The sequence below is a fragment of the Pseudomyrmex gracilis genome, unplaced genomic scaffold, assembly GCF_002006095.1.
Source record: "Pseudomyrmex gracilis isolate BER0280 unplaced genomic scaffold, ASM200609v1 scaffold_303, whole genome shotgun sequence".
NCBI classification, from domain to species: domain Eukaryota; kingdom Metazoa; phylum Arthropoda; class Insecta; order Hymenoptera; family Formicidae; genus Pseudomyrmex; species Pseudomyrmex gracilis.
Genome location: NW_018020887.1, coordinates 18,590 through 45,899, shown reverse-complemented (window position 1 = coordinate 45,899; position 27,310 = coordinate 18,590). Strand labels below are relative to the sequence as shown.

General features: G+C 34.1%; 1 protein-coding gene across 5 annotated transcripts in view; it reads right to left on the bottom strand.

Annotated features, from left to right (window-relative positions):
* Positions 1-27,310, bottom strand: part of LOC109859929 — a 97,069-nt gene that overhangs the window by 69,286 nt on the left and 473 nt on the right. The gene's annotated exons all lie outside the window — the stretch shown is intronic.

The window sequence follows — 27,310 nt, the reverse complement described above, 5'->3', positions numbered from 1 at the left end:
GTAAATATGGGTAAATATACCGGTATTATCGTATACCGGTATGACGTCATACCGGTATATCTGCATTTCGGTTTGCATAAGGGTTTTCATACCATTACCCAAAAATATCGGTAAAATACCGGTATTTTGCATACCGGTATAAGTCCCTGCATTAAAAGACCAACTCTCGTTCGATCGTTCAACGAATTGAAACGCCTCTCGATTTGCAACGTTGGTATAGTCGTTCCATAACAAACGAAAATGTTCCTGATATTTTCTTCTAAACGGAGAGATATTTAATCGTACATATCTGCACATTCAATTTAATTTTAACACGTCACTCGATATCGCGTCAAAGGTTTTCGAGTTTATAGCTCTTGCAGTAACGGAAAAGAGGATGTTTCGCGGTTCGCTGACGATTCAGAAAGATGTGCGTTTTATCACGCGGCATACGAGGGAAAGAGAGAAAGTTTCATCGAGCTAAAGTGCGTGACGGGTGAAATACACTCGGGACTCAAAGTTTCGCGCGATTTGCCACAACGAAATGCATTTACACAGCGCGTCACTGAATCGCGGAATCTGCGCGGGGATCGGAGGGCAAGCGGGCCGTACGATTCGTACGGCGCTTGTTGGCGAGCAATCGCCCCAACTTGCCCTCCGATCCCGCACTTATTCCGCGATTCAATGACGCGCTGTGTACGTCGCACTCTCACGTTTCCCAAAAATTACTAAGTTTTACCAATCAGAGCTGAGAAAATTGTTATAAACGCGCACAATGTCGTATATATCTCATATTTTGAGAATCTTTGTTTCCTATTGAAAAAAAAGAGAAAGAATGTCTCTGAGAATCTTAATTGTTAAAAGAAAAAAAAGAAAAAAACAATCTCATAGAGAAAAAAGATGTACGGTGAATTAGCGCGTTATAATATGATTTAACGTGTCGCGTATCCTTTAAATCAATTAAGTACATAAAAAAAAAGTAATACAATTGTGTGTGATTTATCACACACGGCACATAAATTGATTATAATTAATTCATCTAGTCGTGTTGTTTGGACGCGACAATGGAACATGTTTCAGTGCAGTGCATTATTTATTTAAATATATATATATAGCTTGAGTTTACATCACCCGCATAAATCAAAGCTTTTTTCACGGTGCTACCTGCATATTTTTTTGCTCGGATTCAATTCCAGCTGCTCATATTTAATTCACACGGAGTTTCGAACAGTCGATTAAAAAAGAAACAAACACACACGGACGACCGTGTGACGTCTAACGATAAATGAGAAACGCGCGTCATAACTCTTAAGTTATAGTAATAGTCTCGAGAAGACGATTTATAGATCAAATAAGTGTCTCGCAACAGTATGTATCTACTTGCAAATCTAAATAGGATGCAATCGGTGTATGCAAATCGAAAAGACGCGTGCCGAACTTTCTTCTTGATGTACGATTCAATTTTCAATCTTATCCACCAATTCAATTTTTATCCTTGCCAATATAATATGATTCACGATAAATTTTACAACGTAATCAAATATCCAATCATTATCGGAAAGCAAAAGAATACAATTCGGTTTTACTTTAAAGTATCTTCTTACATTTTCCGCTGTGCTTTTCCTATACCTAATCTAATTACACTTTAATCGCATTTTCTTTTATGCAAAAATTTTCATCGCGTACATTTTGCAATTATTTGAGCAAGCTCTAACAACATCGAGCGGCCGTTGAAATGTTTCCTCGTTCGTGTGCAAATTAAGCGTGATGTACGCGGGACGGTTTGGGAGATGGCGGATTGTATAAGGTAGCGTGCTCGTTACTTGTTGCTTTTCTTTTCGCGGCGCTTAAATGGCTCGCGTTTCCTCATTGAAAAAAAACACACAGTAATTGCGTCGCGGCCGCTTTCATACGAAAAAGAAAAAGAAGATCGCGTCTAGTTAGAAAAAGTGTATGTGTGTGTGTGTGTGTTGCGAAATTTGCGTGAAATTTTCGTGCGAGTGAAGAAAATGTTTCATACCGCTATGGCACAAACGAGTTTTGAATGCCAATTTGAAAGTTTTGAATCGATCAACAATCTGTTGTATCATTTTGTCAAAATATCGATCTGATTCTTCTTTCAAAATGTGAACCAACTTTTATTGCAATAGCATACTAATAAATGTTGTGAGACCAAAATTAATTTAACTTTTTTCTTATAAGTTTATTTCACCAAACTCTAAATAGGGTAGAACCTAATTAATATAAAAGTTTACTTTTTTAAGCAAGTTCGAAACGAGTTTGAGATAAGAGAAGGACCGCCCACATATATTACAGCGCGCGTCATATAATCTATTATAGCGTGGGTATACTGGCAAATATGGATTTTTTTTATTTATTCCACTGGTTCAATTCAATTTCCGTTGACAGTAGGCAATCACCGGCTTTCCTCTCGTTTGTTATTTACGCGCAAAACGCTTAATCGCCTTTAGGAAAGAGAAAATCCACGAGTACTTTCATAATCAAGATTAGTTGTCTCAAATTCAGAGAATCAGTGACGCAAATAATCTCTCATTTTCAGTTTTGCGTTACAGATTTATTCCAAGCGTTCAGAGATTTTTTTTTTGTTACATTATAACAAAATAAAAATATAATAATTTACTGTAACACAAAAGAAAAATTCCATTCTTCTCTATGCCGCAGATAAATAGAATTTAAGTGGTAAAAAAGAAAATAAAAAATTTTTTTGCGCAACTGCATTTGATAAGGAAATCGAAACTCTTTATCAAGTGCAAATCAAACATGCAAATCAAGCTCTATTTTCGAGCAAGTTCTACTTTTGAAGAGCAGTGCACGATGATGAATAAACAATGCTTCCTGAAACGGCCATTTTCTCCGACGATATAAAGAAGAAAACCGATGAACGCTTCCCGAGGACGCGAATGCGTATTCTAGTTGCGCGCATTTTCCCAGTCAGTGTCCGTGAACAATATCTGTCTACGTACTATTTCAGATTGACAAAAAGCCGATATCGTAGCGTTTGTGCTAGTACCGTTAACTAACAGTAGCGATGTTCAACGTATCATCAACCTCAAATGCACACGCGCGGCTTACAAATTGATTGACTCTGACAACATTTGCGAAAATATGTATAACTATGAATTTTGAATGTAATTCAAGTGATTTATCTTAATTCTCGAAACAGTCGATGAAACGACGACGAAAACTTCAGTTTTGTATGCAAATTCTGTGTTTTTTTATTACGCACTTTGTATCGATAAAATTTCTCATTCAATTTTCTTTTACTTTTTACGAAAATATTATTCCAAGTTCGTATCACGAGCTTATTACAACTCGTGCGAGGTGAAGCACATTTTAGAAAGTGGGTGACAAAATATCCAGAAACGTATATATATATATCTGAACTTTATCGATGTTTTCTGAAAAAGGATTGGAAACGGAACGAAATAAAGCAGCAACTCGTCGCTGCTGTCGAAATGAGACAAGAGAGCTTCGCTCGTGACACGCAATGAGTCACACGACGACGGATGAAAGAAACGAAGCGGAAACGATTGCTAGCTACGTGAGGAGTTTCGCCTATATTGAAAACGAAAAAAACAAGAAGAAGAAATCGAGAAAGACAGATCGAACATAAGAGAGGTAAGTTCGCGCGCGAGGGAGACGAGTGAGAGGAATGGCGGCGGCAGCGACGCCGAGTGGAAGAGTCGGAACGACCCGTGGTCGGTCCAGGGATGATCCCGGCTGTGTCTATTTATATGAGAGGAGCTAGGGAAGCGAACGCGCGCACAACCTGTTGGCCGTATGCTCGAGCTGTGTGTACAGTGGTGGTGCGCGTCATCGTTCTACATCGCATTCTCGATACCACGTTCGAGCTGGTTGGTTGGTCGGCTAGATGGTGGCTGGCGCTTTCTCTCTCTCTCTCTCTCTCCCTCTATCCTTCTCTCTCTCTCTCTCTTACTTTAAACTGCGCGCTTTGTACAAAAACACACGTAGGTACGCACCCTTGGTGCTCAACGGACTCTGTCGACGGTTAGCGTCGCGGTCAGAGAAAACTGGGTCAGCTACCGGTGCGTAACTGGGCTACTCACCAGCAAGTTACGTTCTTATCGATATCAGAATCTTGCCCTAGACAAGCTTCTCTCGCCGTGAGTCAACCTTAGATGTACTAAGATCAGATACTTTATATCTCCTTTGTGCAATTTAGTACGTCAGTTCTACTAGATAATAAGCTTACTAAAGAGAAACGAAAGGAACGGGATATTTCTAAGCATAATATTGGTTCTGCAAGTTCCCACGTCCGCGCACTGGGTTCTGAAGTAATTTCTTTTTCTGCCTGTTTTTAACATTTTTCTATTATTATAGAATACTTTGGTTTCTCGGCGAATACAATAATAATCTTAGTCATCAGTTAATTGTTTTCTTGTTTGTTAAAATACATTGTTAATTTTTCTCAAAGAACTTTTTAACAAACTTTTTTTTTCGAATTTATTCAACCGACAATCTAACATTCAATATCGCGCAATCAATGTAACGAGAACTCATTTTCTTTTGAAAAATAACTTCTCGCACAATCAAGAATTTATGGAAGTGTTAAGCGGATTTAGCGCGGTGAGCTTATTTAACACTGTTGTGTCATTTTATTGCGATTGATTACGTTCCATCACCATGGATCCATAATTATCGGAACAGCTTCGTAATTTCAAGACGTCCGATATTAGAAGCCGGCAATTATATATTACAACGCTTTCGACAGTTGCGCGCGGTCAGCGCGCAATGTTATCATTTTAATTTCTATTTTCATACCGACTACCTCCTATCGGTAAAAATAACAACGAAGGACGTGGACTGACCTTCATTACTTTAATAACATCTAATACTCTTGCAATCCAAAATATTCACGTTTCGTTACGTCGATTTCAACCCTCTATTCTCATCTATTCTCTGACGTTTTATTAATTCAAAGCTTCACCCGAAATTGACCGCACAGGAGATTGTCCCTGATATTATTAGACATATATATGCTTGCTATACTATTCAAGAAGTGTTCAAAAAAAAAAAAAAAGTTAAAAAATTGAAACGCAAATTTTTCATATTTTAGACTGATATTAAATTTGTTATATAAGCATTTTAGAAAGAAGTGTGTGAATTACAATATACACATACGTATATATAATCTTGCTCATGTAATTGCCGATATATTATTTACAAACAATTGCATGCTTTATATGCGTTCGATGATACGCGCGTAATTTGAGATTTCAACAATACTTGATATTCAAATTACCAACGAAGGATCGACCGGGGGAATGAATTTTTTTTGTCAGTCAAAATGATCAAATTACTCTTGTATCCGCTTGATCGCATTGCTCACACAAGTTGCAAGAATCAGTTGTAAACTCCACAAACGCAGGTGTCTCGCTACAAACGAGAGATTTCTGTGTGATGAATTTAAATACCAGTCGCGTTCATATCGCGAATGCGTTTCGTATTCGATTCGCAAATGAATAATGTCGCGCACACATGAATATATATTATACGTATATATGTCAATTGCATGTATGCCGTCGGCAAGTTTTATTAAATGCTTTCCGATATAAAACGGCACCGTGTGCACAGTTTAGCACAAAATTCTACGTTTCGAGTTGCAATAAAGTGCGCATGAGCTCCGCCGTACAATTTTGCGTTATTATTATTTGGTATTGCTCTTTGCGTACTCCGCTAATTAAAATGTCCACTTTTGCAACGAAAGACAAGCACTACCGTTGACGTCAAGCGGAGAGAGGGAGAGAGAGAGAGAGAGAAAGAGAGAGAGAGAGAGAGAGAGAGAGAGAGAGAGAGAGAGAGAGGGAAGAGTCGTTCTAGGCTGATAACTGTAAAACTCTTGCGCTAAGATGAACTTCTCGCGACACGAAATATCGCCGACTTCTTTTAAAGATTCCTGATTTCGACGAAGATAAAATCTTGGGCGAATAAACTCGAGCGCAAGTAGAGTGTGGTGAACGTGTAAAGTTTCGAAATACTGCCCCCCCACAGAACTTTACGGATCTTCTAATAAATGAACACATAAATCAGAGAGCTTGGAGAGTACTTAATAATCGTAACATACGAGAGTCATCTGGAACATGTGGTTGATATTGGCTATTGCAACGTTTGCCGCAAATCGTGACCAACTTTCCGAGAATATTTTAGTTTTTGCAAATTCTATATGTTGCAATAGCGAAACACGTAACATACAAATGTGTGTTATTTATTTAAAAATTATTTGAAACAATTATAAGCGCAACATGTGTGTATTATATCATAATCCGTATAGAATGTGAAATCATAATTTTCTACAACTCTCTCTTTGTTTCTCCTAAAATTTTTTTTTATTGCAAGATATTTATTTTGCAATAGCGAAACAACCATAATTTTAGAAATATTGTCATTAATCGCCAATATCTGTCTAGAACATTCTCTCGTTGAGCTTGTTCATTCGGCAAATATGCATTTAACATGAGATTTGGATATTTCCGATTAATCCGCATTACGTCAGCTTTACACACGATAACGGAAATAAAAAAAACACAAATCTATATATAAGTATTGACGTAGCGGAAACAAATGAAGATTAAATCGTATGACACGTAGACGTGTCGAGAGAGAGTGAGAGAGTGACACGTGTAAAAGCCGAACTCAATCTTACATTACACAAACAAACATACGCAAAAAAAAGATGCGCGTGCATAAATATAATACGTGCTATAAAATCCTTTATTAATTCATTTAATAATCACACATATTTGCTAATATTAGAAAATAGTAGCAAAAATCCGACGTGACTCAATTGCTAATAGAAAAGACGCAGTGGTGAAACACAATCTTGGAGACACGATCACACAGTTCTAAATTTAAACTGACCTGCATGATTAATGTCGAGAGATTTGTTGGTAATTAGAAAAAAGAGCTAAGTAAATTTTGTTCGATAATCAAGTAAAATAATCGACAATAGGTGCTAATCTTCCCGAATAAACAGAAAGCATTGAAAAAAAAAAACGGTTATACTAGGCAAACACAAAACTGTTTCGCGTTGTTCGGCAAGATTTTGAAATAATCGCTGCGGAAAATTCGCAATTTTCTCACTGACGACAACAGCGGCTCTGTATCGTTCGATTGAATCGACCCGACGAAGCTATTGGCCGATATTGTATTTGCGCCAACGGCGGTACATGGAAGAGCAGTAGGCACGACTATATGCTCTTTCCTGACGGCATGGTCGAAGCTCGCGCAAACTGACCGAGAACAACGAAAAGAGACCTGAGCAGATCACAGAGACCCTGTACAATGCAGCTATTGTGTCGGGAACTCCATTAGACGCACCGGAAGAATCTGCTGTGCTACAGAGACAACAGGAGAGCGAGCAAATGGCCGAGTGAAGACAAGGACTAAAGAAAAAACAACGAGCGAACATTTTTTACGGAGATTTTCACTTTTAGTCACTACTCGGCGATTCATTAGGGTGAAGATGCCTATTACGAGATAGTCGCCTAATGCAAGATAGCGAGCTATTTCATGTAAACGGCTTTCAAATTCATAACTACGTATTTTTAACATATCACTTACACAAAAACATCAAACTTTTTGTTAGTGTCGCTTACTGTCGAAGATGACGTGATATCTGCGAACGAGTTATTGCGCACGCGCAGAGAAAAAGAAATATTATAGCTTTAAAATATGTATTTAATACTTTTATGTCACAGGCTTCACTGTCATTTCAATTCAGACAAATGTACACATGCACTATAAAGTGATTTTATCATGTAGTTTTGTCAATTTATTACACACTTTGTCGGTATAAACTTAAACTTTCTACAATTTTATATTCCCTAATATGAGACATACGAGGTACTTTTAGATACTAGACTGTCAACTTCTTTATTTGATGTATTAGTAACTTTCTAGTAATCATATTTTCAAAGAGGCAATCGTGATTTTACAGTCAATTAGAGGCTGTTAAGAGGATCTTAAAGTGGGTCTGTTTTATCGATAAAACTGAATTTTTTGCGCACACTGATCTTTTTTTGGCTGTACGGATCGACAAATCATTTTCTACGATTAAAGTACATACAATAAGAGATCCAGGAAGTACAAATTTATATAAAAAGAATATTTAAAAAATGTTTTAAAAATTTCAATTTTTTTAATTTTTTTATATAAATTTGGACTTCCCAGATTCCTTATTGTATGTACTTTAATCGTAGAAAAGGGTTTGTCGATCCACACATACAGCCAAGAAAAACATTAGTGTGCGCAAAAAAATCAGTTTCATCGATAAAACAGACTCACTTTAGGATCCCCTTAAGAGGACGCTGAACCATTCTTTTTACCACATTTTCGTAGTTTACGTCTCATCCTGCAGTTATTGATCAGAATGAAAAACGCTTCTCTAGAATGAAAGAAAATATGCTTAAAAAAATGGAAAACTCAAGAAAAATACAAAAAAAATTTATGGATTGTTACTGAGGTTACTACATTTTCACTTCCTATACAAAATTGGCAGATGATTCCAAACGAAAGTTTATAGTTTTCCATTTTATAGACATGGACAAATATTTTGAACGTTTCAAAAAAAGACTTTGAAGGTTCTAAGAAACAGGAGTAGAAAATTAGAATTAGTATAGTTTTAGCGGAAGCACCAAAGTTATAATATAACCTAACCTAACGCGAAAAACAGCGAGTCTGTCTCATTCTAAAAAGAAGACGGACGACAAACCAAAGACAAGGAGAGAAACACATCTATCCTCTGTTTTAATCCGACTAGAAGACATTCTCTTAAGAGGATGCTGAACCAGCGGCTTCACAGCTGCTTTGCTGCTACGCTGTCCAGTAGGTGGTGCCCTCTATACAAGGATAGACGTATATCTCTTTTCTTGTCTTTTGTTCGGTTTGCTCGTCTGATAGTGGTGGGGATATGCACACGTACGCGACTGTCTGCTTGTGTGCGTATCCTGCCTACTATCGTATGTGCTTTATTAGAAGAACTAACTATTCTCGGAAACTAGACAATAAAATCACATTCTGATTGTTCCATTATATTCTTTTATATCATCCGCTTATCGCTCTGGTGTCTGTATATTTATACAATGCTTAGAAATTGTTCAAAAATAGCAAAATATGATCAAGTGATAATAGGACAATGTAACTTTTGATATTTTTTAGACCAAAAAGCACCAGATCGATAAGTGTTTCTTTACGTTCTTTACTTCTGGAAAAGCGTTTTTCATTTGATACAGTAAATAATGAGATTAGTCTGATCTACTAAAATTACATATCCCGTCGGTATAACAGAACGATTCAGCATTCTCTTAAGAGGATACCGAACCGTCCTGTTTTATTGACGGAATATGTCGTTTTAGTAGATCTAACTAATTTTATTATTTACTGTATTAAATCAAAAACGCTTTTACAAAAGTAAAGAACGTAAAAAAACATCTCGGAGTAACACTAAAAAGGATCAAAAGTTACACTTTCTTACTATCACTTGATCGTAATTTTCTATTTTTAAACAATTTCTAAGCATTGTATAAATATGCAGGCACTAGACCGAGAAGCGAATGACATAAAAGAATATCATGGAATTTTCAGAATGTGATTTTATTGTCTAGTTTACGAGAATAGTTAGATCTTCTAATAAAGCACATACGATAGTAGGAAGGATACGCACACAAGCAGACAGTCGCGTACGTGTGCATATCCCCACCACTATCAGACGAGCAAACCAAACGAAAGACAAGAAAAGAGATATGCGTCTATCTTTGTATAGAGGGCACCACCTACTGGACAGCGTAGCAGCAAAGCAGCTGTTAAGCCACTGGTTCAGCATCCTCTTAAGGCAGTAAAGAAATGAGATATTCAAAAGCATCTAAACAATTCAATGTTTCAAAACATACTATTGATCGATATATTAAGAATGACGATAGTTCTGTTGTTGCTAAGATTCTTGCAGGGGAAAGAAACCTCTTGTGTCTCATATTAGGAACCTTTTTTTTTTGAATTAACAAAATCGGCACTTTTGATGAAAAAAATTTGCATAAAACAAAGTATAGCTTATTTGATATTTGATGCTTTCGCGTTTTGTGTTGTATTAACATTCAAAGATATTTTTCGGGTTTGAACTGCGTTAGTGTCATTTTTATATCAACCTTTTGTGAACGTTTCAGCTCACTTTATCAGCCCGATACATCAGTATAAAAATGATATACTAACACGGTTCAAACCTGAAAAACATCTTCGAACGTTAAAGTATAGCTATTATCGATTGCTAACTTTTGGCGATGAAACTTGAATACAATTCCCATAAATTTGACATGAAACTAAGAGTTAAGACTACATATTTAATAAATTGCAAGCCTTTAAAAAAAGATACCTCACAATAGATATCTTTATCCTATACAGACGTACGCAAAATTGTCTGTTCCGACGTGAAATTGATTTGATTAAAATCGGAGAATAAAAGCCAAACAAGATGGCCAAATTGTTTTTCGAGACATAAACACCAATTGGGACAAATAAAACTATAGTCGTCAGTAGCAAATCACATTGAGATAATCCGTATATTATACATATATATATATATATATGTTTCTGTTTCAATTGAACTTTTGTTTTTTGTTGAACATTAATCGAAAACGCGCTTTGTGCGCAAGACTCTCGTTAATAACAGCTAGATTTATGTATACACGTGCGAAAGAAGAAATTTTGTGAGTGTAGAGGACACACAAATACAATGTTGCGCCGCTTTTCAATCAGTTAGCGACTATCAAATGGATTTTCTCGTTTTCTTGTTTTTCACTCAAACACGCGCTCTGTCGCGATTTTGACATATTGGTCAGATGGAGATTATAAAAAACTGCTCTATTTTGTAATTTTTTACTTCTTACACTTAGATGAGTGATATGACTGACTGTACTTGGTAAAATATTTAGAAAAAAATATTTTCACAAAATGTTTATTTTATTATTTGATACGCACATTTTATACTTCTGGTACGCTATATTCTCCCTATATATATACACAAAAAAAATCAGTACAAAAATCAAGAATATAACAACTGTAGGTTCAATTATCTATATTACGATTCCCTTAGGCGAAATATTCGTGGTAATAAAAGTAGTCGTGAGAATAATTTTTGTGTGATTGTGCTTTCCTTAGGGCGACCTATGGGGATACCAATCTGTAGTAGTCTATATTCGCTTAACTTTGTTCCGCTTGGAACCCTTCGAAGGATTCTTGCAAGGATCTCTCATTCCTCAAGTTCTTTCTCTTCTCCGACAGAATGTGATAGCAATTGCCTCGTCGAATCCTTGGTGAAATCACGCGTGGCATACTAAAATCTCCTTTTGTTATATTCTATTTCAGTCGGATTGGATCTCCACGCGAAATTTCGAAAATATTTTGTTATTTATCGGAAAACCGACACGTAACAAAAATCACACATACACAAATAGAAAGATTATAATTTTACAAAATACGCAATTGCAAAAGATAAATTTCACACATTTATCGGTATTTTTCACGTACAAGCATTTAATATTAAAATTCGAGATCGATTTTTATCAAGTTCTTTTCTCTCAGCGCGATAAAATTTTTGATTTTTTTTGAATAGCAACAGCTTTATTGTAATTACATTTATCGATAAATGATTCACATGATGTAATGTGCGACGAAAAGAATAGGTATGCATCATGTGAAATCAGTAAATATAAAAGACGCGCTTAATAATAATTTTGAAGTTACCGTGCGCGTGTTGTAGAATTGAACGTGATCTCAAGTAACCGATATTCAGATATCTGCAGATATATACTAAAAACGACTTTTTCCTTTTTCTCTCCCTATATATATATATATATATATCTCTCTCAACAGGTGGTAGTGGCGGATTTCGTGAGAAAAGTAGTGGCGCTTTCTTGGGCTTCTCAAAATTGAAGCGTAGCCAACAATTACTTGAAGACTGGCAACGTACCGCTGCTTCGCACAAATATACGATTGAAAATTTATATAAAGAAAGTAAAATTTAACAACTGAATATAATTTCGTAAAAAATTAGAAATTTATAATTGTATGAACCAAAAAAGATAAAAAAGAGACGTCTGGTATAAAAGCTTAAAAGAAAGATTTGACAAGACAATTGTACAAAAATCAATCGTAACGATTGAAAACAAAAATTTTTCTTCCCAAACAAAAACGCACGACAATCAAAATGTACAAAAGAAAAACATTGAGAAATAAAAGAAAAAGAATATAGATTGCATTGATATCTTTGACAAGTTATATAAGAAGATATATGAGAAACAAATATGTTTAAGAAAGAAAACCAAAAGATCAATATAATAATCGCGGAAACGAAATACAAAGAAACACAAGAGTAGATTTCTATTTCTACATATGTGTGATATTGATATATATTGTTTACCGTAAAGAATTGGAGTTCTCATATTTACTTCGTATATTTGTTATATCTTATTCTTACTTTCGTTTCTCGACGCGGAATAGAGGCAACTCGGATAGAAGGAAACCCGATTTTCTCGAGGCTCTGGCCGACCCCGGGTTATTTTCGGAAAGTCGATACCACACGCTTGGATATTCCGACGGGGATGTACAAGAAGGATGGAGACTCCGCGGAATTTGATCGGTTTCAAGTGCCGCGGGCAAAAGCCACGCGCGTTTAATTCGATATCGATAATTTTGTGGAACCACCCGAAGGGCTGTGTCGGTTGGATACACAGAAGGATGAAAGAAAATAAAGACAACAATTTGCGGTGATAAACGTTTGAGAAGACAAAAACCGTGTGATTATCTATGAATCGTAACGTCTCGTTGCGATAAACTTCGGATTATGACCGAACATAAATTGAGGTGATCAATAATTTCCTGTCTATCCTCGGTTGACATAATGAGTTTGAAATTTTCGTAAATCATGTGCCTCTTGGTACAGTACATCTTCTTGTCAAAATTAGATAGAAAATACATATTGGTTGAATGTAGGATAAGTGTTCGTAGAATAAATTTGTATTAACGAGACAAACGTGAAAGATAAGATCTGAATAAATGCGCGTTTTAAATATTTTAACCGAATTTACGTGTTTCACGGCTAGATAACGATCTAATTCAAGTAATGTTGAAAGAGAGAAAGATGATATAAAAGTGTTGTGTGTGTGTGTGTGTGTGTGTTATATAACACTTTTATATCAATTTTCACTTTCCCTCTTTATATATATATATATATATATATATGTATATATATACATACATATAGAAAATGTGGATTTTGATTAGGTTATAATAATAGTTGAAATATGAGATATAACATCTATGTCGTCAACAATGATATCTGTTAATTATCTTAAAATTGATACTGAAATTTACGGAATTTCAAAAACATTGTTATTATTGTTGTTGTTGTTTTTGTTATTATTCGTGTCATCATTCTCGTGATCCTTTCATTTTTTGAAAAATACAATTCACGTAAAAATAATAAATTATTTATTTCTATGTGTCAAAAGTTCTGATAAAAATTGCGTGAAAAGAAATTTAAATTCATGCTGAAAACGCAAATTTCTTTAAATCTTATTTAATTCCTATTCAATTGCGAAGTATACTTTATGATTTTTATTACGTCTCGTTATATATATATATTATATCATGCAATGTGATTCTCATCACGCCATATCGCGAAATCGAGAGAATCCGATTTGCACTTCTGTTTGTAATGTTTGCACAACTCAGTAAACAAATCGCTTTAACGATGAGAAATAACGTTGAGTGATCGCCACGATGAAAATCGTTTCGAGCATTTGCATCTCGCGCGAAACAAAGGAGACTGCCATGAAATTCGACTGGAAGAGCGGTCTCTTGCAGCAATGTTAATTACGTTCGCGCAATTCTCGCGGCTAAAAACTGACGGTAATGATTCAATTTAGCAGCTGCCCCGAGTGAATAATGCAATTGAATTGTAAAGGAGTCGGCTTGTAATATATAACACGCTTCAACCACGGCGATATTTTCGACCCTACATCTGCTTTAGCATAATGAATCCTATGATTGAAATTTCTCGCTGTTTTGTTCGAGCGGAAATAGAAAGATTTTCCGTATACGCACGAGAACGTAGAAGAATCTTAAAAACTTTTACTTGGCAAAAGTGTGTTACCGCTTTGTAAAAAGAAACAAACTTGACAACTTTTATTATTGCAAACAGAGATTCACTCATACACACACACACACACACATAAACCCGTAAAGATAAAAAGTTTTACAATATTTTATATCGTAACGTTTTGTTTAATAGAAAATCGGTTATTTTTACCGGTTATCGGTTTTTCAGTTTTAATTAACGGAGTTAATTAAATATTGCATACAATATCGATATCAGCAACAAAAATGCCTGTCAAGTTTGTCATTTTTTTACAGAAAGATAAGAATGATTCTATGAAGTTGATTTACTGAAAGTTAAAATCAAACAAGATTTATGAAACGTTTATCTAACACATTGATCAATCACTTGTCAATCTTGACGTCGATTGATTTACACGATCGTCCGATGCGTTTCGCGGTTTCGCTTTTAGCAATCAATGTCGAGAATCCAAGTGAATTCAAAGTTTTAATGACATAATTGTATTTTTCTCGTTAATATATTTTATATATATATATATATATATATATAATATATTATATATATATATTATACGTACACACACACACACACACACACACACACACACACACACACACACACACACATCTCTTTTTCTCTCATTATTTTAAATATACATTATTTTATCATTTTATCCAAATATACATGTATACACTACGGCGCAAAAATAAAATTTAATACGAGATTGTTATCTAAATTTTATATCATTTTCCTTGAGGCAATGCACCGCCGTTCCTCATTATTATTGCGCGTTACGCCGCTAACTTTCCGGATACTTTAGTAGAATGTTGCATCAAGTATGCAACTCAAAATAGAAACTTGCATCAGAAAGCTATGTGGAGAGAAATATTTTCTCGTTAAGCTTAGTTTGCGGCCAAATTTTCTAATATTACGCTGTTAAGCAATTATTTAATCATTTATAATATATTTAAAAATATATATACATGTACATCTAAAAAATTTAAACAAATACGAGATAAATAGACTTGGAAATTGAGAAAATAATTATAGAAAGAAAATAAAACAAAGTGGAGTTAGTTAAGATTTTAAATGGTATTGCGCTTTATATGCGCACAGATGCAGATTGTATTTGGCGGTAACGAGATCATCATAAATGTTACTCTCGTATTAGGAATATATTTTCTAACAACGCGAAATTTAAACGGTCATGACAGCCTTACGCTGGATGATTGTTGCGGAATAAATAAATAAATAAATAAATATTTATATATATATATATATATTCATATTTATATTACACTTACGTGTAAATTTTTACACGTGAGTTTGAATTGAAATTACAATTCCTATATTTATATAAGATGCTATATGTGTATCATTTATATGAGAAATTCTCATTTACATCTTTATCTAATTTTAAAATATTGCGAAAAAAACACCTCGGAAAAAATATCCAGCGTAAGGCTCTCATAACAGTTTAAATTTCGCGTTGTTAGTTTGAAACTTAAGAGCCTAAAACTCTGTATTAATATATTTTTTATAACACTTTGTATTATATGTTAGTAAAAGCATAAAATTTAGTAAATGTATACACTAGTAGTATTTATACACTAGTCATTGTATACATTTACGTAATTTTCTGGAAAATAGTCAAATGAATATAAAAGTGCTACCATTTCTAGTATATATACATATATATATGTTCATTTACTAGACGTGCAAATGCATACATTTGCCACATTTGTCGTATTAGTAAAAAGATAAGCACGTAATATCAAGATAAGCTTGGAAAATACTTGCTTGGAAAGAATATGCTTAGGGTATAAAAGCGCACGAAGAAACGAGTTCTTTCGTATAAACATAAAACTTAAGTGCGGAAAGTATGAAAACGGCCGAAAGTACTGCGTGGAAGTCCCAATGCATTTTTGTTTGTACTTTATAAGTTATGTGTACACATCTGTTAGCAAAGATGTTTGTTTAAATTGATGCATTTTTGTTTATTCATACTTTTACTAAGTCAGATGTGAAGATATATGCATTTATTGGTAAAGTAAGTTTAAATTTTGTTGTGAATACATTTACTCGCCAAGTTAGTAAGTGCATACATTGATTAGCAAGTCAACACATTTACTGTGACATATACAGAATACCAGTCTCGTTTTAACACCGGTGATCTCTCACCAGGATATCTAATTACTTCGCTGGTATCGGAACGCAACGTCAACGTTTAAGCATTCGTAAAGTTCAAGTTTTTTGTTATAGTGCATAACAATTTTATAAAAAAAAGTAATGAAGACATTACTATTATTTTAATTACACATTGTGATATATTTTGTGGTATGAAAATTGCTCAGCGCATATAGTTATCGCGCGCGGCATAAAAATCATTAAGTTACATATATATATATATATGTAGGTGCATTTAGTGCGCGACAACGATAAATGACAAAATCGTTCTACATAATGTATTTTCCCTCAATTGAACCGTGAATGTAATATACAATTATTGAAAATTTCACGGCCACATGTTTGACGCGTCAGTTGTACGTCGATCACTTTTGCTGACCTAGTAACGCAGATGCAGGCAACGCGCGACATGTATACGGCCGCGAGAGGGGAACCGTAATTCCCCGACTGTAAAGCTTTTCCATTACGGTTTTACGAAACCCCGTTTGGGAGCGCGTCGTGACGCTGCACGCGTTTACTGTTGTTTAATTGTTCGCTTTCTGTGCTTGACAGATCGCAGTGATATTCGTTACCGAAACGTCGTGTGCAGAAAGACCGACACTCATATTCAATTTCTTTTACCGCGCTCTTTTACACCTGCAATTTTGAGCGCGCGCGACTCTCTTGTATACTCGCGAGCGAGTTCGCGTACTCAATTGAGTTTCCCGAGCGATGCAAGAAAGACCGGAAACATACCACATCCTGTAGCAGACGTAAACACGCAGAATTACACGCGTATTTTGGAGGACGTACGGAATTCATCGAAAACCTTGTGTTGTTGGAACGCAATAGTAAAACCAAAATCGAGTTCTTAATAAAAAAAAAGTGGTTTGTTGTTAATAAAAAAAAGTACGAAGCTTTTAAAATAATTAGAAAAATTTTGAAAAGATCTATATATTTCTGCCGACGCGGTTTTATTTTACAAGTTTGTATTTACATCAAAAAGTGATTATGAAAACAGAGGTTTATGTGTGTAGCAATTTAAACAACATTCTCTAAAATAAACAAAGTAACAAAATACAGTTAAAAACGGAATATGATATTTTTTATGGAAACACACTAATGCGTTGGAACTAATGTATGTGAAAAATATAAGAAATAAATTATGTATGTGTATAACGCGTTTTAAGAATAAAGAGTCAGACATAAAAACAACTGTTCAAACTGTTTTGCATAGCTCGATGCTACACGTTTCTTTGCTTTCTTCCGCGTTTTAGAACCTATGGAATTTTTGACCCTTTGGAATTTCTTTCTGTTTATGAGAGCACTGAATACGAGAAAAAAAGAAATAGAACAGCAACCATTTTACAAACGTTAAAATATCTTTGAACATTAATAGAAGAAAACATTAAAAAAAAAACAGTACTTACACAAAAGTTTTTAATTCTTTTTTAACGTATTATCTTATTCTTAATTTTTACTAATTAATTTTCTACGTATACTAGTGGAAACTAATTGCATACAAAACTCCGGAAGTTTCTTTCGTGCAATTTATTCTCAAATTACAAAAAAGTACGCAATCGAGAATATTTCTATTTGCTTCGGATTGATATTATTCTCAATTAAAGTCAAATTGAAATCGATATATCGTAGTTCGGGAAACGGGACTTGACTATTGAAGCAGACGCGAGATCCTTTTTCCTCTTATCCATGTTTTTTCCTTTTCTGCACTTTCAACGATCTGTTGAAAGCCAACCGAGCTTCTTGTCTTCTTGAATTTTGCTTCGCTACGAAGAAACAGTTTCGGAGTACAAACGGAGTTATTCCGCGTACTATACTATCTTTCAACGCTTTTATTTGAAAGAACAAAAGATAGAAATAATGTAATTTAATTAAGTAAATGGAACTGCAAAGCAAAGCACACTGAACGAAGCTGGCCGAAAAACAATGTATAAATAAAAACAAAAAGTTCACATAATCCTTTTTATAAATCTACAGTATGACAATAAATTAAGCAGTTTTATGCACTTATAATTTGAATATTATTTATGACACTTCAAATTTTTCCTTTTTGAATAAAAATCTAACCATATGGTCGGGTTTATAGATCTTTAAACGCGAATATATTACACATTCTTGACATTGTAAATAAAGTTATACAGTCATAATGAAGAACAACTATCTGACCTAAATTTCTCGCATTGACTGTTGTCATCAGAGTATAGAAAGAAAGAACACACACACACAAACTCTCTCTCTCTCTCTCTCTCTCTCTCTCTCTCTTGTGAATCATACTATTAAATACTATTGAGAATCATATGCGACTGTTGGAACGTTGCAGTTTAATAAAAGTTTCTCTGTTCAAATTTTTTTCTCTCTCAATAACTCGATGACTGTTAATTAAACGGTCAAAGTTTACTAATCAAACATAACCGGCGGAAATATGATTTATTAGCCGAGTGTGCTAGTCGACGTGTTGGAATTTATAAGCCAACAATAAAAGTGACGATATCGTGAGAATTTCTCGTTGTGGTACAGAAAACGATGATAACGATGAGGCTAAGTAGAAGGAAAAAAATGAACAGAGCTATACGGTGGATCATGGTTTGCGCGCAGAACAGCAGCTTTACTTCGCCTTGTTGCAACGCTGCTCGTTCAACCTACTTAACGTCAATTAATGAACTTAACGATGATAGAGTGGCGGTCAGTCGATATCGGCGTGAGAAAACGCGCTTTTGATAAAACACCGCCAGATGATAATTACAAATTCTCGATATTCCCGACAAAAAGAAATACAACAGGATAATAAACGGAACAAAGAATGCTCTTCCTGGTTTGAAGAAAATTACGATAGACAATCATTTTGCCTTTTGCATCACTTATCATGGTTCAATATATGTATATAGATCGATCATGTTTATGTTAAATAAAAACTATATACTTTTTAGTTTTCCGCGTTTTTGCGGTTCTTATGAGTTAACGATTTGTTAAGAATTAAAAAGTTTTTTTTGCGATCTAATTAACGTGACGTGAAAATAACAGACGCATATGTAAACACGCTGAATGTTTTGTGAACTAATCAATATATCTTTAAATCAAAGTAACGTAAAAGCAAATTTATAAAAAAAAAAAATGTTTTTTCCAAAACTTTTGCAATTGCTCTAAAATCTATGGACGTTGCAACAATTATTACCTATAAACAACGCACTCATTATTGTATTAAGCAACACTTAATTCAGAACTCGACAGCAATAGATCATTCGCAATTCCCGCGAGCCAAAACGATTGATTATAATCGATGCGCGCGACAAACGCGCGCAAACTCAACGAATAAATGTTATTTGGAAAGTATTTGTTATATAGACGCATTGACAATTTCGAATCAAGATGAATATCACATACATTTACCGTCGTCAATTTGCTCGCAGTCAATGAAAACGGTCGTTCTGCGCGCGGTGCAATGAATTTAGCGCGCAGCCGTGCCGCCAATCGTAAAAGTTCACACACTCTGTTCATTCTTGTGCATTAACGTATTAGATGAGTCGCGCGTTATCATGAAACATTGGTATTTTGAGATATTTTGTAAAAACCTGCAATTCACCAAGCGTTTCCACGCCTCCAACAAATATCTCTCACATTCATTTGCATTCAGCGCACTGAAAATAATGCTTTGTTCCGTCATTGCTCGAAAATACGGTATGTAACATATGTCTCGCGCTTTACATTCTCTTTTCAATTCTTCGATGAACGAATATAATCCAATTACATGTATCCACATCGAAAATATTTTACTGCGAATTGTTTTGCAAGAGAAAATTAAAAATATAAGTTTTTTTAAACACGAAGTATAAATGTGTCACGACTGGTGGTTTTACTACATATGTAATGTATGGGAGGATCTCGATAGCCAAGATTTCTTTTGCGCAGATCGACGGTTGCACAGGTCCCGTTTGCACAACAAATTTTTGCGCAGATCCTGATCGTTCATTGTGATTGTCATTTGCACATGTTTGAACATTATATTTGAACATTATTGCACATGTACAATGTTACACAGATAAAGCACTATGCATTGTGTTAATGATAAGCACACGCTTACAACACAAACATAAATAACAAAAAAAGTCTTATTTTAATATTTTTCGGAAAACAATCGTCTATGAAATTTTATTTGTCAACAAGTTATTAGTAAACGACAAGGATGGCTTTGTTATTCTTACTCAGGAAAATGATTGTTATAATATATAAAACATAAGCACATACTTCTGTGCAAAAAAGTTATCTGTGTAATACGGTACACATGTGCAATAATATTTGTCACACATGCGCAATTGGGATCTGCGCAAAAATTTTCGGTACAAGCGGGATCTGTACAACAGTCGATCTGATCAAAAGAAATCTTGGCAATCGGTGCCCTGCCGTAATGTATATGCGTGTATGTAAAAAACATGTAAAACGTATAAATGTATACGTGCGCACTAATTAAAATGTTCTGATTTGGAATATACGTTTTTCCTTTGCTATATAGTATTTCATCGAGTAATCTATTATTTAAAGATCTATTAGCCAAAGCAATTATTTTTTCATTAATCGGATAGTAATAAAAAACGCGTTTCGTAAACGGTGATCGTGTTCGATTTTGTTATACGTTTGTCGATTTTGAGAACGATTTCATGCGTAGGATTATCAAACATTTTTTCAATATCGCTATACACGACCATTCTCAGTTTGATCAAACAATTTCAAAATTTATTACGAGATATAGAAACATTTGTTACACAAAAATATAAAAGATTAAAACTACTAGCATTTTTTACAACACAAATTGCAAAACGAGATATCGCAAAGTCGCAAAATAAAATATCGTTTTTTGAGTACCAAAAGATTTCTGTAATGCTTTATATATCGCTTGAAATATTTTTCATTTCTATACATGCGCACGATTGTTTTGTTTAACACGTAAATTTTACGAAAAGAGCAAACATTTGCAAGCAACGTCATTTTTCTCTCGCGTTGTAGATGCTGTACAACAATCGAGCACATAGATTAAACGGTTGATTGAAAAACTTTGCGCCAGTTAAGTATCTCGAGTCCTTTTATCGATCGAATTTACGTTAATTTGAAATCTCATTTAAGAGCGACGCCGTAAAGATCCACTCCGAAAAACAAAAAAATATTCACTCACGAATTCGAATGTAATTATATACGTACATCGTAGACGCGCAAACGCGCAAACTTTCTTCATTATATCTTTATGTTGTTGTTTTTTCTTTATACCTATTGTTTATTGTATTGTTGTTCTTTTCCGATAAAATAATAATAACTAATAAACTGATCGAAACGTACATGCATTAGCATCTTTAAGGAAGGAAATTTTAATTTAATTATGCATATATCATAATACTTATTAATAATTATTAAAATTCCAGTTATTTTTCTACAATACGATCTAAAGTCGAAGTTTTTGCTATATCCTTTTGTATCACGTTTTGTGTTACATTAAAAAATTTATATTTATAAAAAAAGAATATCTATTTTTTTCGCCTCGGCATTTTATTTCTCTCTCAGAGAATCGTCGTGGAGGTGCATTATCATGGTTGCGTGGTGCTAACTCAGTATAATGCACAGCTAGGACGATCTCGCGAGAATATCAAGGTGTGTGTGTGCGTATGTGTGTGTGTTTATGTCGCCGTGATAACGAGGACTACGCTTGGAAGGAACAGAGCTTTGATCTCGCATCGTCGATCAAAGAAAACGGACGACTCTCACTTCGAAGTCTCACAAGGCATCCTCGTGTTACGTAAATGCTTGTAACTCATTTTACTTTCTGACGGATTATTATACTTTCAAGATGTTAAGTATTGTAAGTTATTAAGATGAACCCGGGTGTTGCCTAGCGCGATATTCAAAACATTTGTCTAAGAGTAATTGTTTCGATGTATCAAACTTCGATATACAAACATTTATATACAACCGTAACGCAATTACATGTCAAAACATTTGAATTATCCGCTATTAATTCCACGCATTAACCCACATAATCGGCATGTGTATAATAAAAAGTGCTAATTGAGAATTGTAATTAACGCGCGAAGAGATCGACCCGCGTTGGTCGATTTTATATAGAACCTATTGGTTTTAACGATTTGGATCTAGCGTTAATACATCAATAAAGATAATACTGATTAAACTACATCATATATACAAGCTTACGTATAATAAATCCCAGAGAAACGTTCATTTATGCCCACTTTTATATACGCTATCGCGTCGATTTGCGCGTGTATATTTTTTTTAAATACATATATATATATATATATGTGTATGTGTGTGTGTGTGTGTGTGTGTGTGTGTGTGTGTGTGTGTGTGTGTGTGTAAATCAAGCATGAATATGTCCGCGAATCAAAGTTATGTTGGTAAGCACCGTTGCAGCCAGAATCTGCGATAGTAACAGAATATAGTGTCGCAAGCCTAACCGATCGATACTGAAACGAAACCGGGACGCAATTCGCTTTTGCTTTTCACGAAGAACAATACTTCAGCCGGACCACCGCCGGATGTGTTGATAACTCTCTGTGCGTGTAACGCAACTTCGCTCTCAGGAAATCGAGTTCGGCTCGCCAGGTATAAAGTGCCGTTGGTTATCAGATAGGCTTTATAGATGAAGACGTGGTATTTTGTTTGTACAACCTAACACACGCAACTCTCGCTTCTCAATATCACAATATCGGTTTGTGTTGCAATATAGAAATTGTTAATGTAAAAGTAATTAATGTTAAATTAATATAAATAAAAATATTGTAATTAATATAAATAAGAATATAAAGAAAATTGTTTTTTGTGCAAGAAAAGTTTATATATTTTTTGCCGAGAATTTTGAAAAATATTGGCGAGTTTTAATTTAATTCTTTTTTAATGTTTTTTTTTTTTAAATTATCGTTTACTCTAAAAAACAGACAGTAAGGAAGAGAAGAGATAGATAGAGGGAAAGGGAGAACTATAGAGAGTTAAGTTTATACCAACACATTTACGACTTCCTCTTTAAAATTCATTTGTCACAAAGCTACTTTTGCGCTTAATACTCTTTTCTTGTAAGCCTACGATAGGTTTACGGTTAAATTGCAAATTTTCTATAGAAAAAAAAAAAAAAAAAACGCTGGTTACGCGTTCAATATCGCTGCGAAACAAAAACAGGTCAAATGTATTGATGCACAATGATGCAGTGTATGTGAATGAGAATTTTTTTAGAAATACTGTTTTCAATGTAAAACAAAAAAACTTTTACATTGCACTACGTTTTAAATATATTTGCTGCAATGAAATTTGCTTTGCGAAAGTATTTTGTTTCGAAATCCGTATTATTATATATAATACGCGAGTGATGCGTTTTGCATCCTATTAATCTCCGAATAATTAACAAATTCTTTTTATAATATAAGTTTTATTTTATTATTAAAAAAATATTTGTAAATATATATGTTGTAAATATTGAAAATATTTATGTAAAGATATGTGCTACAACAGAGAGGAATAAATATTGAAATATATAATAATCGATAAGTATATATTTTGAGTAAACTTTAAATCCTTTTCTCCCCAACCAAGATATATGTGACGCACATACGATACAATGTAACAAAGAGATAATTTATGATCAAACATGATGGAATCTGAAAATACGATCGACATATATTATCATATTTTTATGAAAGTCATCTATCATTCCTACAGAAAATAGAGTATGTAACGCACCTCTATTGGCTGGTGAAAAATTTCCGCGCAAATGTGACTTCTCTCAAACAAATTTTCTGGCGTTTCTCATTTTACAGAGACGCGTTCTTCCCGTATAGTTGCCTGATCGATATTTTCATATTCCGACACGCTCGTGTGTGTGTGTGCGTGTGTGTGTGTGTGTTCCGTCTTAACTCGTCCCAACTTTAAAATATCGTTTCTTTATTTCGAGTCGCGCCAGACTAATCCTCAAATTTATATTCAACGATGAGCCGTTCGATCCGAGAGAAAATTCGCGAGAATCGTTGTTTGTAGCAAGAATGCAGCCCAATAGAAATAAATTCTCGATATCCCGGCGCGACGTACTCTCTCGCGGTTCCGTATGATATTTTTTTCTCCTTCTAGTGCGCTGTACAGCTGCTCTATCGCACCGGATCTTCTCGTTCGGAAACAAATTTAGTACAAATGTCGCGTTTTTGATCTCGCATACAAATTACGTATCTGTGAATAAATATTCTTAAAGATGTGTAAGTCCAATTAAATTCTCATTTTAAAAATCTAATTTGTTACGTTAGTCTTGAAATAAAACTAATTTACATATACATTACATAAATAAAACTAATTTACATATATACGCGATGTGTTTCTGTAAGAGAAAATGCTAGTCATTTTGTTTATTCGTCCGCTCTGTTAATAAAGTCATTTGATCGACCGTAACAATATAACATGTTCTAGTCAATATTTATTCGAAAATTTGGCGATGCATCGCAAAAAACTTCAATATTCAGTATTATACTATACAACAAGTTATTGCAATATCTGATCTGATATCTATGTGTGCGTGCGTGTGTGTAACGTGCGACCGTATACGGTCGTCTTCGTGCGCGGGTAGACGTCAGCAACTCGTTTTATTGCGTATATATCAGCATTCCTCTCGTCTCTCAAACAATATAAATATCCGCCCTTCGAGAACACAACCCATCGATTGTAGTGGTGCAGTGAGAGTGTGGTATCGGCGGAAATAGACGACTCGCACGCAAATATAAGGAATCATAAATATAAGCCAAACGTATCGCTGACAAATCGGAGTAGTCACAGGTTTATCCTGTTTTGTGATATGATTCCGTTTATTTCAATCGTGTTTATTGTATTACTCAACGCACTCTCTCTCTCTCCCTCTCTCCCTCTTTCTTTTTCTCTCTCTCTCTCTCTCTCTTTGTAATACAAAAAAAATCGTTCCTTGTCTTTTTTTTTGTAATACGAGAAAAAAAACGGACTTATTTACGTCGAATGACGCAGTCGTGTAATGTGACATTGTTCAATAATGAGATATTGCTTATAATTAAAAGCAGCTTGTGAGATTTTATAGTTTGAAGCTAAAGTTTATTGAAATAACAAACCCTTGAATGATCCTGTACAAAGTTCTGGAGCAAGGGAGCTCAGTTATTAATGTTGCATTATTAACCTAACTCGCGCATAAAGCTCTCTCTCCTAGGTCAATGGATTTTCACCAAACAATTATTATCGGTAATCCATATCGTGTTTTGTACATAGATGTATATTATATCTACCTGCCACAATACATATTCCACGATATTCTATCAGGACTGATACGCGCGTGTAATGTATCAATTGTTTCGTTACAGAAGCTGGCTTTAGAATTAGCAGTCGCCTACGGTCCAATCGCGTGCATTTTAACCCCTAATTAATATGACAATGTCGAAATTAATATTCCTTCTGTATATAGATATTTTATCAGCATCAAAACTTTTTATCTTATTATGTGTTATGTTTTTATTCTAACATTTATATAAGTGTTGCGACTTATATCTTTCTATTCTCATTAAAATAAATCATTATTTGATTACAAAATTACATGCGTACAATATTATTTATATATATATATATAAAATATACATATGCATGTATGTGTATATATATATATATTATATACTGCACATGTATATATACACACATGTGTGTTGTATGAATTTTATACAGCTGCTCTTTATATGTATATATTTATATGTATATAAGATAATATTTTACATACATAAACTATGTATATAAACTACTTTTATATGTGTATATATATATATATATACACATACACAATATTAGGTTGATAAAAATATCGAACCACAGAGGAAGTGAGCATAGCTACGTATAAGTGAAATTTGGTGCTTAAATATTTATCTATGTGTATTTAAATATACTATGTTTGCATATATTCACGACAAAACACGTATCTTATATGGGATAAATCTTGATTTTTTTTTTTTATTTTCAGAATGTCTCAAACTGTCTCTTAGATATTCATTTAGAGTTGATAATAAATTCTTTCTGAAGAATTAGTGATTAAAAATATGTAACATTTTTTATGCAAGTAATATAATGTTTTCTTTACATTTGTCGAAATATAATTTATAAAAAAAACTGCTTCCCGTTTAATATCTCTCGTATAAAATTAATTTCATTGAAAAAACTTATGACAATTTTGAGACGTTCTGTAGAACAACTCGTGCACAAAAGTCTTTATAATTTACAAGAAATTATGTATATATATATATATATACATGTAGATCATATTTGATATGAAAAGAAGATTTGTGATAGACAGTCAACTCGATCTTTTTCCGCAGCGAAACAAGAAGACGTTCGATATAAGACGCCGTAACGCAATCTCGCGTTTTATCTAATAAGTTCCGGTTTCCTCGATCGTCCGAAACTTCCGACAATTGTAACTGCGTACACCTGTCAAAGCGGAGGTTCTTACTTTTTCATCATCAATTCGCGACACGATACCGTAACTTAACAGTAGTCAGATTTCCGCGCTTCTGTGCAGATTGACTAAATTATTCGCACAGCACGATTTCGCAAACGTAAAAACGTTTGACAGTGAAATGTAAAACTTTTCTTCCACCAGTTTAAACCAATTGGTTTTCTCTCTTGAGAGAAAATAATAATGACTAATTAGGAAATAAATATACAGATATACTTTATACGGATACATTTATCTTAATAATTGGTTCTTATATTTGAACAATGCTAGTGATATACAAGCATTTTTACGCACCGCACATATCACAAACTGCTTCGATCATATAAAAGTAAATTTACCGATAATAATCCACGAGCAAGTCTTGATCGAAGATACAAACTTGACAAGAGCTCTTCTAATGTTTAAAAAATCCAAAAATTGTTTCACTCCGATATCAGCGAGAACGCTATTTTAATATATTTTACAATTTAGCGCGCAACTTAGACATTTATTCCGATATTCGG